Source organism: Equus caballus, chromosome 21, assembly GCF_041296265.1.
Source record: "Equus caballus isolate H_3958 breed thoroughbred chromosome 21, TB-T2T, whole genome shotgun sequence".
Lineage (NCBI taxonomy): Eukaryota > Metazoa > Chordata > Mammalia > Perissodactyla > Equidae > Equus > Equus caballus.
The window spans coordinates 21,378,854-21,395,791 of NC_091704.1; the positions used below are offsets into that span (position 1 = coordinate 21,378,854).

Sequence of the window (16,938 nt, forward strand, 5' to 3'; positions counted from 1 at the left end):
GACTGCAGAGAAGCAGAACGTGAGAACTTAACTGCTGCACCACCGGGCCAGCCCAGGTTTTCAGTTATTTCCTTTGCAAGTGGGAAGTATTGTAGGACAAAAAGAGGTACCCCAAATGGAACCCTCCCTAGCTGATAAGAGTGTAAAATTAGCTAGCGGTCTAGGCTCATCTGGGGATTAGTTCTCTTAAAGAAATGCTTTCGGCCCCATTTTTCTGGCCTCCATTTCAGAGAGGCACTTGTGAAGACAGAAGCAGAGGACAGCAAAGTTCATGCCACAGAACCAGAGCTTACAGAAGGCTTGAGTCTGAATCAGAGCAGCAGGCAAAACCAGCCCATGTTCAAACAACCCTTGAAAAATCCAGTGAACTGCCCCACTGACTACATGGTTTTCTGTATATAAACCTGTACCATAAAGCTGGAAGGCAGGGGGTAGACCTCTACAGATATGCTTGGACATTCAAACCATTCAATCTGTAAAACACCACTAATATCCCTTAGCAGGAGTGTGAGATGGGTGGAGAATCCTAAAGGATCTCTCCTTTCTTGTAGGTTTTATTTCATGCTATTTTTATATCTATAACCAGAATGCACTATAATGTATTTATTTGTGGTAGTAAAGTTCAACAAAGTAAACCACAAAAGGTACACACAAAACGCTTGCTGGGTAAAAATGTTTACTTGATCAAAACCACATACTCACTTTCTTTGAAAAATAGAAGAAAACAGTTACCATCTTCCTTGCTTTCCAGGTTGGGTTTTTTTGGTCTTGAACCCAAATAAATAGCTTTCATCCTCAAGACTCGGCATTAGTTTCACAGGAGCTTTTCATAGACAAAGTTTCTCAGTCACAATATGAGTGTCTGCCTCTTTTGGCCTTCTAAGATCTTATTAAAAACTGAGTCTATGAATTTCATGATGAAATCACCTGGCTGTCTGGCAGGATATTCATCTTCCTGTGGAAAGCCCAGAGGAGACAAGCAATTGCCCAGGGTCACAAAGCCAAGAGATGGCGGAAGCAAAGTCTGAACCTGTGTCATCCAGTTCCAATGTTTTCCGCTACCCTCCACTGTGAAAATATCAGCGATGGGACAGAGAGGTGACGTGAGCGACTGAGAGAGGGAATTTGAATGAATACACAAGCAGAGAGGGTGGGCATGAACAATAAAAAAAAGAGGGCAGTCTTTGCTCTCAAGAGGAAGACAAGCAGTGTACAGTGAAAACAGGTACCTGTTAAAGAAGAGCCAAGAAAAACTGAAGCAATTCACTTGGGGTTCTGTAATTTTGGAAACAACAGAAGGCAAAATCTTCTGTCTGCCAAGAGTGAGGGCAAGGGGCATGTGTGGGGATTAAAGCAAGTGAAATGGGGTTCTTTTATTCAATCACATGCTTTTTAGTAAAGTCTGATGTGGCAGGTGCTGTGCCAGGCACTGGGGATAAAGGACTTCACTTGCTGTAAAATATAGTGTGGAAGGTCCTGGAATAGGGGTCTTTTCAAAGTATGCAATAGCACCAATGGGGGGGGCGGTGATCAGTTTTCTTTGAGGAGGGTCAGGACTGTTTCTTGCCCACCAATGCTCCCTATTATTTAGGACACAAAATCTGGTGGAACTGACACTATTCTCAACCTCAAGGCTTAGCTTAGGTCAAGTGAAGCTAATGACAAAGTCTATTGCCTCTGCCAAAGTAGCTGGTTCCAAGATGGCAGATGATTCAATCTGGAAAAACAAGATGCAAAACAATGTTTGCTCTGGGCTCCTGGGAAAGAACTCCCTCCTTTTCTGAGAGAGCTGGCAGGAAAGAAGGAGCATTAACCTGGGGAAGCTAATGGTGGCCACAGGGTAGACACCGAAAGTGCCAGAGAAGAAAGATAGCTAGAAACTGGGTCTTGGGTGATGTCTTCAAAACAATGGGTTGGAAGCTTGCCTATACCTGGATTTCTCAGTTATATGAGCCAATCGAGTCCCTTTATTGTTTAAACCAGTTGAACTTGTGTTTTCTGTTCCCTGCGATTCAAATATTCCCAAGTGACACAATACTTGAGCCTTTTCTCTGGCAGCATCTGGGAGTTGGCCAAGCAGCCTCAGGGGTGGGCGAGGAAACGGGCATTCCAGAGAGGGAACAGATGTAGCAAGACAGGGTGGAGTGAAACAGTCCACAGCTCTTAGTAAACTTGGAATGGCTGGAACAGAGGTGGAAAGAAAAACCCAACAGGACATGAGAATGGAGGCAGCGATAGGACCAAACCAGAGGAGGTTTCTGGAAGAGTCTGCATTTATCCTATAGGCAATGCGGGAGCTCATGGAACATTTTAAATAGGAGAATGAGATGGTCAAGTCTACATGCTAAAAAAGATCACTCTGGCATCAGGGTGTCAAAGAGTAAATGGGAAGGAATCAGGAAGCTTATTCAGCTGTCCAGGAAGCAAGAAAGGGAGGGCGGGGCGGGGACAGATTCAAGAGAGACAGGTGTGTACAGGATCTACAGGAGCTGAGAAGAAATACCTAACTTCTGGGAAGCTTTAAACCTTAGGAGCTAAGGGCAAGGTGCCATTTCAGAGATTAGGAAAAAGGGCTGGCCAAAAGCTCGGAGGGCCTTTCAGCAGTTAAATCATGGAAACCTGAACATGGAGGAGGGGACAGCAGAACCTCCTCAGCTAGACCAGGGGTCCCTGAGGGGCAGGAACAGGAGATAAGTTGCAAAGTAAGACAAGAGCAAAGGTCACAGCCCAGGTCTTTCTTGCATGAAAATTAAAATCCCTTTTCCAAGTTAAAATTTTTACATAAATGGTGGGAACTGTTTTTCTTTACTAAGCTCACCTGCCTCCATTCACTTAATGGCAGCATCTAACATTTCCGGCGTGGTGACATACGTTACTTTATTGAATCTTCATTATTGTTTCCATTTTACACAACTGAGGCACAAACAGGTTGTGCAGCTCACACAAGGTCACAGGGTTGGTAAATGGCTTAGCTTGTCTCTGAAACCACAACAGCCTGAGTGCAGAGCAGTACAATTATGTTTCATCACTAAGTAAGACCTGGTACATTTGCATCATGGACCTCCTTTGTGAAGGCCATCAAGCTGCTTTCACAGTTGACACACTGGCAATCACTCTTAGAAAGGAGTGATACAACACGGGTCTTTGAGCTCTTTCTAAGCAAATTTCACACTCAAATTATTTTTATAGACTCTGATATTATTTGAAGCAAAGCTTTGCAAACACATTACTTTTAACACAGACCTTTTAAGGCAGAAAAGCGTAACAAGTCAAATAATCAGCTAACCCCAAGTAAATGAGCAAATGTAACAAACTTCCTTTCCAGCCAATTACGATGGTTTTTGATGCTTCCTAACATGTTACACCCTTGATGTCAAAAAATCAAGCTTGGGAATCAGATGTTTGTATATATACCGCCTTTCAATTCAGTATTATAGAAGAGAAACCTGTCTCCTCAGTCAACATTTCCACACTTCTCTGTGGGGTTTGCTGAGTAATAACTAGTACTTCTAGTAATAACATCTCCAGTTTATTGAGCGTTTACTATATACTAAAGGAAGTGCCTTTATTTCCTCAAGGATAATAGCTTCCAGCCCACAGGCCCATTGTATTTTACGTGCTCATTTTGTTCTCAAAGAACAAAAAACTGTCTCTTTCAAGCAAAAGTGTGTCATTTTAGAAAATAAGGAAACTTGTTTTGCTCAAATCAGAGGAGCCACAGTTCTTCACAACAAAAGAAGCTAAACAAGAAAATATATATCAGATCAACCAAACTTTACACCAAGAAAAACCCCCTGCTTATTCAAGCCATTTGTATACTTCATAGTGATTAAATGAACAAGATTCAGGTATATCTTATATTCTAACGCAAGTCAATGCTAGAAAGCGTCCTCGAAAAACGTCCTTAACTCCTCTAAGATTCAGTTTCCTAAATAATAAAATGAGAATATTACAGTTTGTCACCAGGTGTTGAGAAGATTACGAGAACACACATCCTGCATTCAGCACTGTTCCTCGCCACGAGGGCACCCGACATGTCAGCCCTCCCTACTGATGCGCACTACTCCCATTAGACAGGCGCCCAGGGCACAAGGGAAGAGCTCTAAGAGAGAGAAATGGGTAACAGGGAAGAGCTGGTGTGCAGCCACGCCTCCCATCCCCCCGCCCCCCAGATGTAGGACCTGGCACAGTTCTGGAAGACAACTGGAAGATTCAAAGTCAACAGGCTTATGTGAAATCACACACCCTGCTACTAATGATCAGGACAACTCCTTTAGCAGAAAGAGAGCAAACACAAAGGCTAGATATTTAGAATTTTAATTGCCTTTAAGACAGTACACATTTGGAGGGCCATCAGGACTATAAAATCAAGGTCAGCCTGGACAAGTTTTGTGATTTTCTTTTCTCCGTTAGAAGAGACTTATGAAGGCTCTTGATAAATACCCGTATCAGCCCTGCCACTTAACTACGTTTCTTGTTCCCTGGGAAAGCCTGTGACCTACAGCGAGCTGAGATAAAAAGGCAACACTGCACAGCTGTGCCCCACAAGGCTTCACAATTTTTTTCAGTTCTTCCATCCATTACCAGCAAATTACAGTGAATTCAAAATATTGATCTGCACACCCCTATATGGGAAGAAAGTTACCATCGACTTTTATTGCTTATTGTTGGGTACGATTCTCTGGAATCGATAAAAGCTACAATGTTCATAAGCTTCTAAAAAGCTAGTTAATATAGTGGATATGAGACACCTCTTAGGATCACTATAAATCTATAGGATTCTTCAACAGAACAGCAGCAAACATCTTCAATGTTCAAAAGCCTTACTTGATTTTAGAATCTTCTCATTACCCAGGAAAATGCCTTGGGAAACAAGTCTGCTTCAATGACTGGCAATAAAAATTAAGCAACTAGAAAGACCCCTGCTTAACAGATTTTCACTTTTACCTTTTGGTTCTCTTGCATTTTGCACACTGACATCACTGCCCACCGAAATCCATCAATAAGAGATGCGATCATTTAAAAAAAAATATATCTTAGCCCAGATTAAGGTAAGTTTTCTTCACAGTGGTTTCTAGGTTCCATCAAAAGAGCCAGTTTGCCCATAAACAACATTTCAAACGCCCTTAAAGAATCAATATCCTTTTATGAACCAATTTTTAAAAATCAGATAATAATTTGAAGTTTCCATTAAAATTACAGACAACCTTAATACAAAAAGAAAAGGGCTTTTCGTAGAACCAGGGAACAGAACTGGATGAGACTATTTGACCAGTGATAGTGAATTTATTCAGCTGAGATTAATCATTTTTATTCACTAAGGACACCTCGCTCGTAGTTTATCTAGCAGTCATTCTTCTGAAAGCCCATTTTAGTGTAGAAATTTACTGGCAAATCAGCTCAAGGGAGCTCTCGAAGTGCTATATGAAGCTAATACCCATAGTCTGCTTTCTTCTGACCACTCTTCTCCATCTAAATGCAAAAGACAACACTTAAAATGTACATATAAAACATATGAGGGCGATGGACGATTAATGACGCACATATTCAAATAATCAATAATGTGACTTAAGCCTTTAATGGTACTGAAATTTATTGCAAAGAGGTCACAGAATAAAACAAACAATTGGCTTGTAGAGGATATATTTTACTTAGTAAGTAACAGGTCCTATTTGTTAAAGGGTATGCTATCCATCATTTTTTGAAGTATTTTCTCCAACATGCTATTTCATATAACATCAACTAGAAGTATGCTGGAATTGGGAATCCAAAGACTGAAGAACCAGGTTACGTGGGATTCCCTGTTTCCCACTTCCCACCTTCCCCTCCATCCGCACTATGAAAACTGGTGTTGCTGCGGCTGTTGTCACAGGGCTAGAAAGCAGCCTTGGTCTAGTAAGGGCCAGGCTCTGTGCTACACATTTGCTCCCAAAGGATTTCTTTTAAGCCTTACCCCTAGCCTGCAATTACACGAAGGCTTTCCACCACTCCCCCCAACCACCTTTTTATTAAGAAATAATTGACATACATCACTATATAAGTTTAAGGCACCACTATTTCCTCTAATGGGAAAATTGAATCTTGAAAAACTTACATTGTGATTTGCCCGAGGTCAGAGCCCTCATGCTAAGAACAGCAGAGCAAAGAGAAAAGCGGCCTGGACGACACTGTTTCCCATGCTGCACCAGCCCTGGACACTCAACCAACAAACACTTTTATTTGAGAAATAACAAATCTTGATTTATTTATTTATTAACAAAGCCTCTATTAGTTGAGTTTCCTGCTATTTGCAGCTAAATACATTCCTGATACTCTCCAAAAATAGTACTGAACTTCGCAAGTCAGCTTTGGACCAGTGTATCCAAAGGCACACCAGGTGTCAAGAGGGCCCTGGCACCATCAACTCCAAGCATTAGCAGGCTAGTGCTTGTTACCCAAAGAAACTGACCAAATGTTCCTGAAATCATGATTGGGTTCCATGAGAAACAAAAGCCTTGGAAATACTGATTACAGATCTGTCGATGTGGTTCCTTTTTCCAAAATAGATTTGGGAGGGCTGCACAGTGTATGTTAATGACTTTGAAGTTAACCAAAGAGACTCCAAACTCTATGGCATCAAATTTGTGACAGTTAATTAGCAGAAAATATTACAGGGTGGTGAAACTTTTGCCTTTTTTTTTTTTTTAATGCATCAAAAGCAATAACAGCTCTGGGGTTTTAATTGCTTCTTCCCAAAGACTGAATTCTGCTCTCACTGGCGAAGACAGAATCCTTCCCTCAGTCAAAATGATCCCTTGTGAAGTTTTGGATCACAAGGACTACAACAAGGGTAGACATTTAAATTTGAGACCCAAAAAAGTTTTCATAAGGTAGCCTCTTATTTATTTTTTTTCTGAGGAAGATTGGCCCTGAGCTAACATCTGTTGCCATTCTTCCTCTTTTTGCTTGAGGAAGAGTGGCCCTGAGCTAACATCTGTTGCCAATCTTCCTCTATTTTCTATGTGGGTTGCCACCGCAGCATGGCCACCAATGAGTGGTGTAGGTCCTCACCTAAGATCTGAACCCAGGCTGCTGAGGTGGAGCACGCCAAACTTAACCACTAGGCCATGGGGCCAGCCCCTGGGTGGCATCTTGTTTTTGTTAACAAAAAAGATTAACTAGTTTCCAAGCAGAAAGATTTTTTTCCCCTTATCATAGCTGAATGCTGCCATGTGTAATTCAGGAGTGAGCTCAGTGGTTCCCACTTTGGTTTCTATTACACTAATTAGGTTCTTCCAAGGAAAAATAAAAAGTCTACTCGAAGTCACTGTACCGACATGATGACCGCATTCCACAGAAACTGTGTGTTCTAACGGTGAATTACACCAGCTTGCCTTGGAAACTTGAAACTGATAGTTGATTCTGGATTCCTGACTACAGAATCAAAGTAAAACAACAACAACAGTAAAAGCTGACAATACTATAAAATAGTATTAACAAAGAGGGCAAATTAACTTTAGAACACTGAAGAATACAAAGTTATAGGCAGCCTAAACTACCTTTCAAAGCCACACTATTTAGACAAGCTGGTAAATTTGCACTAATGCTTTTAAATGGTTCTGTCACTTTAAGTGCTAAAGAAAGAAAACAAAGTAAAAAAAGAGAAAGAATTATACTGAAGTGAACTATACATCAATCAGAAAAAAACAGTAGCTAAGAAAACAGACTGTTAAAGAACTCTGTTTATTGAGATATAATAGACGTCTAACATTGTTTAAGTTTAAGGTGTACAACACATTGATTTGATACATTTATATTGCAATATGATTGCTATTGTAGCATTTCCTGACACGTCTACCATGTCACATAATTATCATTCCTTCTGGTGGTACGAACAATTACAACATAGTTTCTTAGCAAGCTCAGTGTTTATAACACAGTTTTGTGGTGCATAATCTCTATACTGTGTATTTGGTCTGCAGAACTTATGCATCTCCTAGGTGCAAGGATGTGCCCTTAAACATTGCTCCCATTCCCCACCCCCTCCTGCCCCTAGTAACCACCCTTCCTCTGTTTGAGTTCAGTTTTTTTTAGATTCTACATATAAGAGATCATACGTCTCTTTTAAAGAAAGAATCTAAATCTAAAAATCGTATGTGCTAAGTGCTATACACTAACTGAGTTAAGATGCTAACCCACGAGTCCTTAGGGCCGCCAGCATGAACGTGCTGGGGTAACAGAGCATCAGGGAGGCAGCCAGGCAGAGCGGCTCAGAAAACTGGCTTAGGAGTATGGCCTTGAGCAATCTACTTACCCTCTCTGTGGCCTCCTTCCCTCACTAGAAATTACAGGTAATAAGACCTCATACTGTCATCGTGAGCTTTAAATGAAATAATACATATAAAGGACCTAGAACAGTGACTGGCACACATCAAGCAGGCTAATACTAGGTTATTGTTCTGTCTGAAATATTCATGCACAAATCTGACATTGCAACCTGAGGTTTTGCAATTTGAAAGTATAAAGTGTTCATCTACATAATAGGTACTTATGCTGATGTATCTTCTGTGCACCAAAGGACAGATGAAAACTAGCAATAAATCTAAATATTCTCTCAGCCTATTTGAATGAAAGCTTAGAGAATCTATCCTTGAATTCTTTATTGATACTCTCAGGTGCTTTCTAAATGAATTCTGCTACTCTAAAACTAAGCCAAGATAGGTTAGCTGGGCAGTTGTAATTGCCCTTTATCAAGCATGAAGTCCATCTCAATGAAAAGCAAACCTCTTAGAAAGCCAGATTCCATTTTTATCTACACACATGCTAACCAAGTTGGCATATGTTCCAAGCATCCTATAGTGTATATTTTAAGTAGACTCTTCTCACCTCGTGGAGCTTTCATTAAATTACAAGAGAAAAATTCTCTCTTGCTATGACCAGAATAATGCTAGATTTGTTGTCTACTGTGTTTGTATTCTGTATTTTTCTCAGCCTACCTTTCATCAATAAATAACAGTGTTGCTTTAACTAAAAAGTGTGGAAAATTCTGATTGAATGTTCCACTTCAAAGTACACAAAATCATTTCATCTAACATGCTGTGTTAGAAAATCTATGCTCCGTTCTGACCTCCTGTTGCAGTCTATTTCAAGTATTGGTGATGCACCATATCACACTGCATGGCTGCTGAAGTAGAGTAAACATATTGACTGAGAAATGTTTTGAAAAACCCCTATTCCACATAGATCCCAGCTACTGTCAAAAATCACAATAACGCTTGCATTCTGTCTGTGCAAGAGCATGACGGAGCTCTAGCAGAAATTCCCACAATAAATAAAACCAGCTACTTGCATAACAACTCTCCCTCTAAGCAGGACTGCGCCGGGCTAGGGGCTAGAGGGAAGGGGGGGCAAGACTCAGCCCAAATAATATGCTCAGAGGTGTATGAGAGAAGATGTTATTAACTATGCCCTTCCTTTAACCTATCTGCAAGGTTAAAATAAAATTTAGCAGAAGAGATTACCACGACCAGTGAGAAGGCACAACTCAGCCGGCAGGCAAGGAACATATGGAAGAAAAGGTAACATATTGATTGACCTTTCCTTCCAATTGCAGTCTAGGCAGCTAGCTGTCTTTTTTCATTTAGGAGGATATGACAGCTGACCTAGCTTCTTTTCCCGGACTAGCAAACTCAGACAGTCCTTGGACAACTTATGCCACTGAGACCAGTCTATACCTACAATGGTATGGCACTACAACATTAACGCTGTCGTAAGTAGAAGATCCTAAGGAGTACCCCTGTAATCAGATAGGCTTCTGGATTACAGCTCTTCCTTCCTCCAAAAGTGCAAGCTCCCTTATCAGAAAGCAGTGGGAAAGATGTTTTCCAGGTGTACAGAATGGCAGCCAATATGAATTATTCATATTCCCTGAAATAAAGAGCAACAGAGTCCATTTAACTCAACATTTCCAAAAGAACTTTGTTAATGGCATACTCAATAAGAAAAAAGTTCCTTGGCAAAAGGTTCTGTATTCAAATAAGTTTGAGAAACACCTAGTTAAACATAGCCCAAAGATTTTACTTACTGCAAGATTTCCCCAAGATTTTTGCAATTATTAGCATTTTATTTAACAAGAGCAAGGGACAAGGTCTGCAGTGTTCCCCAAATTAATGGGACCATGGAACACTTTTGGGGGAAACACCAGTCAGGCACGTACACAGAGTATGCTTTGAGAAATGTAGGTTTAACTGAGCCTTCATTTTAGTACATTGATAGGATGACCATAAAAGCAGAGAGCAAATTACTGCCACGTAATATACCAGTGACTGCACTTAGTAACTGAATTTCACAGTCTTGCGTTGCACCATGATGAAAGAGGTAGGTGCCCTGTGCTATAATTCAATAGTGTCTCCTAGCACACCCTGCAAGACTGCACAACAAATCCAAGACAAGACTGAAAACAAGAGCTACACAAACAGATCCGTTGTGTAACACAGTGATCAAATTTCTAAAGAACAAAGCATAAAAACACATGACTGCCACACCATAGGCCTATAGTTCACGTGAAAGATAAACCCAGTAAACAAGAACCATTACCATTTCCATGTGTTTCTAACAGTGACAGAATAACAGAAATGGGCCCCTATTTATCAATGGCCAAGGCTTATCTTTGTTCTCTTTTCCCTTTTGGCAAATTTCCTGATCTCCTTGGACACATTTCCTATTTATGAGACTTCCACTTAGGCTGTAGACAATTGCAAGAGACCATTTCTCTCAACAACATGAATGAAGCTATGAAGAAAAGCTGGAAATGAAAACTATGCTGTGATTTTGACTGGTTACTCCCTTAACCACTATGGCAGATTCCACATCCTCCTGCCATTCCACCATGGCTGAGAGCTAGCCAGGCCTCTTCCTTCCTTTCAAGAGTGTACTACCTTCTGAAATTTACTTTTTTAAGGTTTACTTATGACCTTAGCTTTTTAAATGATTTTTTAAACTACAATTTTGTAGCTTATCCAACTTGTTTTGATTGTTAAGGTAACAGCAATGGTCGCTTGTCATTGTCTACATCCTAAGTGGAAGAGGAAGCCTCAGAAATAGGACATTTTGCTTCTTCATGTATCTAGAATTTTGAGTAGGTACCAAACATTTTGAATAAAAGAACAATAGAAACTGAGGTAAATAATATTTAGCTCCAGAAAAAGTGTGTCTCTTCTATGTCACACCACTTGAGCAGGGGTGCTGAGTCATTCTGCTCTCTACTTGAGCCGGCTCTGAGTATTGTTGCAAGCTATGGTCAAGAAAAGAAAAGCACAACACAAACAGATCAGAGATAGCCAAGATCTTCGCACTGTCAAACAAAGACTCAAAAATAACTATGCTAAAGGACACAGTGGCAAACACATATGAAAACATGAATGAAGACATGAGAAATTTCTGTAGAGAGGTGGATACTATAATGATAATAAAGAATAAAACAGAAAAGTTAGACTGAAAGATATCAGAATGAAATGGACTTACCAGCCAACTGAGCAAAGCAAAGGAAAGGATAAGAAAATTTAAGTCAAAATGATAGAAACTACCCATAGTGAATCACCAACAGAATAAAGCAAAAAACAACAAAGGGTGTCTAAGACCTGTGGGACATCAAACTGCCTAACATAGGCTAGGTATAAATGGAGTCCCAGAAGGAGAGGAGAGACAATGAGGTAGAAGATATGTTTGAATAGATAATGGCCAAGGGCTTTCCAAAAATGGATGAAAGTCATCAATCCACATATCCAAGAGGCTCAGTGAATTCTGAGCAGAATAAACATAAACTGTATTTGGGAACATCATAGTCAAATCTCTTTTTCAGGGAGGAAGTAGATAAATGTGTGTGATGTAATGGGAAGGTAGTATTTTATCCAAAAAAAAAATTAACTTGAAAACATGTTAAAACAGGCAATAGATTTATCAAGGTACTGAAGCCAGTTACAGATATCCTGGTCTCTCAGCATTGCCAGGAAGTGGTTCTAGGCTGTTCGGGTTGCTCTTTTCAAGTATTGCTAGGAAACAATCCCCAGGCAAGATAAGAGTTGCCTGGCTAAATCTCTAAATTACTTTTTTTTTTTTTTGGAGTTGCTGGTTATGTTTTGATTTATTTGTCTTTTTGCCTGAGGGGTGTAGGGATATAGGGGCAAAGAAGATACAGAAGTCCTTGAAGGCAAAGGGATGACTGGATGATGTCAGTAATTCTTCATAAATCTAGAACCAAATTGGGTAACCTGTACTTAACCCGTTCTGTGATCTTTCCACCTCTAAATTAAAAAGATTTCCTACCCCTTTCCTCCAAATAAATTGCTAATCTTATCTTGGCCAATTGCCTGTTACACAAGTCTTTGGCAAGCACAACTCTGAGGACTCTGAGAAAAGTCAACAAATGCAATTCACTAGTTTTTTAAAGCCCTTGGGAAAAAAATCCACTTCAGGACAAGAGAGGCCAGGCTGTAACAATTCACTGATGCATACTCAACCTTTGCCAGCTAAAAAGTAAAAACAGGAGACAGGTAACTGCTGCAAAAATCTGTGTGAGGAAAGAGAAACAGTCCAAACTAAATAGTGTTTCCTCCTTAATGTTTTTGGTCACAACATTCAAACAAAATAGAAGTTCCAGCAACTGAAATATTAAAAGCCATAGTGACCATGGTCTTTACACTTGTTCTTTATTTTACCTGTGTTTTGAAGCCCAATCCCATCTTTTCCTTAAAAACAAACAAAAACAAAAACAAATATCATTTTACGAGATGATAAGTTAGGATGTTGGAAAGCAATATTAGGAAAGACATATAAGACTTTGAAAACAAAAGCAATAAAAATTTAAAATATTCTGAAAATTGCTACAAGCATAGCATAAAGGGATCTTCTGGGGTGCCGGTAACACTCCTTTCACCTTGGTGCTGCTACATGGGTATAGTCAGTGTGTGAAAGTTCACTGATATCTGTACTTTTTGGATATGTGCTACTATTACAGGAAAAAAAAATGCAGCATCTAAGATGTGTGGAACAATATCAAACTGAAAACATCTGCACTTGTCTGTTTATATGCTACACTTCAATAAAAAAGTGCTTTAAAAAAGATTAAGGAGTGATTCTTCAAAAGGCAGCTGGCTATACTCACCTCAAGTCTAAGCACTGAATCCCACAGTGCCTGGCCACGAAACAGAGACTCAGTATGTCCTACTGGAGCAGAATTCCAAGGACGTGTTTTAGCCCTGTAATTCCAAGTGCTTTAATACAGTGTTTATATCACACATGATAGCACCATGGGAAACAAATACACAGAATCCACGTTCCTTAGAATTACTTGTATGTGTCTGAGTAGAGAGATGTTAGGCTGAAAAAACTGGGGCACCCTTTGCCCATTTTTCAACTGAATTGTTAGGGGTCTGGAATTCTGTTAAAGTCAAAAGAGACAAAAATCCTTGTCAACTGGGATAGACAGGTCCGAACAACAAGGAGAATCAACACTTTTCAGACAGCTTTGCAGCATTATCTAGGTTCATGGCAGTGTGGAGTCAGGTGGCAGGAGAGTGGCATGTAGGTCAACATATGTCTCTGGCCCTCGAGGCAAAATGAAAATCACCTGGGGGGATAGTGGTTGCCTTCTTTGCAACCCTGAGAAATGCTGCCCACCTAGTACAGGGCGTCCCTGGGAAAGAGGCGAGCTCTTCCTGGACCGTGAAGGCAAAGAGTGCGGTGTAGTGGCTAAGCACAGGGCCTAACTGGGTCTGAATCCTGGCTTCACCTTTTACTAGCTCTGTGACCTTCTACAAGTTATTTAACTTCTCTTCGCTGTTCTGCCACAGGCAGTGAATTATTGTGCACAGGTTTGCCAGGTAGACAGATCACATTATAACTACAGCCCCAAAATGCAACATGACACTCTTCTTGGACAGGAAAAAAGGGAATTCATCATTTGGAACGTTGGAAAACATCATCCCTTCAGTGTGATGTACGTTGTCATAGTTTTGTCTTGTAAACTTGCCAATGCAGCCCATAGGAGTCGAGAGCAAACATCAGAGACAGTTGTCTGCTAGAGTTAAAGAATGACTGGAAGAGAAATAAAAATATCATTTGTCCACCACAAGGTCTTCCTTATGATCCAAAGCACGGCAGATGTTTATCTATTTATTTATTTATGTCTGACGAATGCCTGCAGCTCAATCTGTTTTATCCTTTGGTAACAGGAGGTCGCCTTAAATCCACTGAGGGACTTTTCTGCTTTCCTTCATGAGCTGTCTATGCCCCGTGGCCAGTCACAACAAAAGCAACTAACTTTGGTAAAATCAATGAAAAGGTAGAGGATTTTTTTCTACTCCTTAGAAATGCCCAATACCTGTAGCAATTTTTAAAATATTTCACATTTCTATTGTTTTTGCTTCTAAAGGCTTATGTTTTTCATGATGTCACTTTCTGGCATCCTAACTTAGTGCCCAGTAAAAAACAAAAACAAAAGTTTTTCTTTTACAGAATTGCCCATCGTGTTCTGCTTCTTGATCTGGCACTGGTCACAAAGGATTGTTCAGTCTGTGGAAATTCATCAAGCTGTACACTTGTGAGTGTATATTTCAATAAAAAGTTTGATACACACGCACACACCCAAGTACACACAATTAAAAAAAACTTAGCCCCCACAAAAAGGAAGTAGTTGCCACTGCCAGGCATGTGCCAAGGGCGTCATGTGTGGGAAGCGTCTGCTCCTCTCTCACCACCTCAGTTATGTCCATCAGGCAGCAAGGCAGGATGGTTTAGAAAAGGGACTCCACTAGCCAGACTGACTGGGTTAAATCCTGGCTTCCATTTTACTAGCTGTGTGATCTTGCGCAAGTGATCTAACTTCACCCAGCTTCAGTTTCCTCACCTGAAGGATGGCAGTCACAGTACTGCCCCCGTGAGGTTGCTAGGAGGAGTCAGGAGGGATCCTGTGTGGGAAGCGCCTGGACGTCAGGGCTGCATAAGCACTAGCTCTCCAATGATTTGCAGTTGCCATATTTCCCTCACACGTGGCTCCTTCCAATCCTGGAACATTTAAGTCTCCCATATATTGTCTTTCTTGGCCCAGGTATTTTTTTGCCTGGAGAGAATGCAGCCTAGAGGAGAGGGGAGGGTTAATCCTCCTCCTCAGTCCACGGCATAGTACTGCCACCATCAGTTTATTCACCTGTCTATTTACTTTCCACCCCATGCCCCTCACCCCTTCCCTGCCTCCCAGCAACCTTCTAATGTGCCTGATGGATATCCAGCTTTTGTATGAGCTCTTGGAGAATGTAAATTGTATGGTGTGCATGTATTTTTAATTGGCATTACAAGTACGGAACTAGACAACTGGATTCTAACTTGTTTTTGCATGGTGATGTCCTAGGCTCCATCCGCATTGCCGCCTGCCCCTCGTGCTGCTGCTTCTAACTACCGGATGTTACGATGGCAGCTACCCTATTTTCCACTCACTCTCTCAACTGTCTACACCTACAACACTCCCAAACTTTCTGGCACAACAACAATGCTGCAAGAAGCATCTGTGTCCTGGGACAGAGGCCACTTTTTTCAGATTCAGATTGCTGGGTCATAGGGTAGCCTATGTCTAGTTTAACTAAGGGCTGCCGTTTTGCTCCCCTAAACAGCCTGATTACTCTGTGGAATGGCTGCACCAGACCATTTAATTACAACATTCTTAATGAGGAGGATACTGTTATCCCCCCATTGTGCTGATGAGGAAACAAGAGATCTTCCCTCGGCCGCAGAGCTGGTGCTCAGAATTCAAAAACAGGTCTGGGTGATCTCAGAGCCTGCACGTGTTCCACCAGGGGGGCCAGGACAGGAGGATCCTTCCACATCTGCCACGAGCCACACACCCTCCATTCCGGTCTGGCGGATCACCTTACGACGTGCATTCACATCAGATTCATGTCCTACATTCAACGCTGTTTAAAAAGTTCTGTCCTCCTTTGAAGGCCCTGGTGGAAACCCACCAGCTCCAGGGAGACTCTTCCGACTGCTGCTCACAGATCTCCATCTGTTCAAAATCAACAGCGTGCTGATACTGTTTACCATACTATTTATTATGGCCTCTGCTTTATTTCTTTGCTAATTACATTATAGTCTTGAAGGTAAGAGCCAAATCCTGCCAGTTATATTCATCCATGCCTGACACACACTGAGTGCATGCTAGACATTCCAAAACAAGCAGAACTCTCCAGACTTAACCATGCGGATGTTCCACCTCAAAGACGATCTGCTCCTAACCCCTTATTTCACAAAATGGGGAAAAAAGTCCCCAAAAGTTGAATAAGGATTACCTAATAACCATGATAAGAGTAACCATAGTTCAAAAGACAGCTACAATTTGGTACTCATTAAGTACCTGTGTGGTGAAAACTTCTTATGTGTTATCTCATTTATTCCTTTAAACAACCTGATTAGGTAGATATTATTTTGGTACCCATTTTTCAGATGAGGAAATTGAGGCTCTCAGTGTGATTAAGTAATTGGTCCAAAGCCATGGCTAATAAGTTTCAGATATGAGATTCATGCTCATTTTAGCTGGGACCAAAGGTAATTTGTAGATGGCTGATGTAAAAACAAACAGAAACTATAAGGTACCTCCAAAATTTCTATCAGAAATGTATCACCCCTAAAAGCCTTTGTAAAAAAGTTTACACAGTCCAACATTTTATGTGACTAAAATACTCACAGAATAATTACGGCAACCAGTCTTCCCAACCCCTTCCCCATCCTTCAACATCCTTAAATATAGTAACAAGTATTACATCCTCCAAAAAACAAGAAATTCCTGGGACTAGGAGGGTGTTAATTACCATCCAGAAAGTCAATGCATAATAAGGCTCAAAAATGTAGATATTTTAAAGCCGTCTCCCTTAGTGCTTAAAAAAATCAGCCTATTTCTTTTGGTATTAC

General features: G+C 40.8%; 1 protein-coding gene across 13 annotated transcripts in view; it reads right to left on the reverse strand.

Annotated features, from left to right (window-relative positions):
- Positions 1 to 16,938, reverse strand: part of MAST4 (microtubule associated serine/threonine kinase family member 4) — a 576,096-nt gene that overhangs the window by 278,263 nt on the left and 280,895 nt on the right. The gene's annotated exons all lie outside the window — the stretch shown is intronic.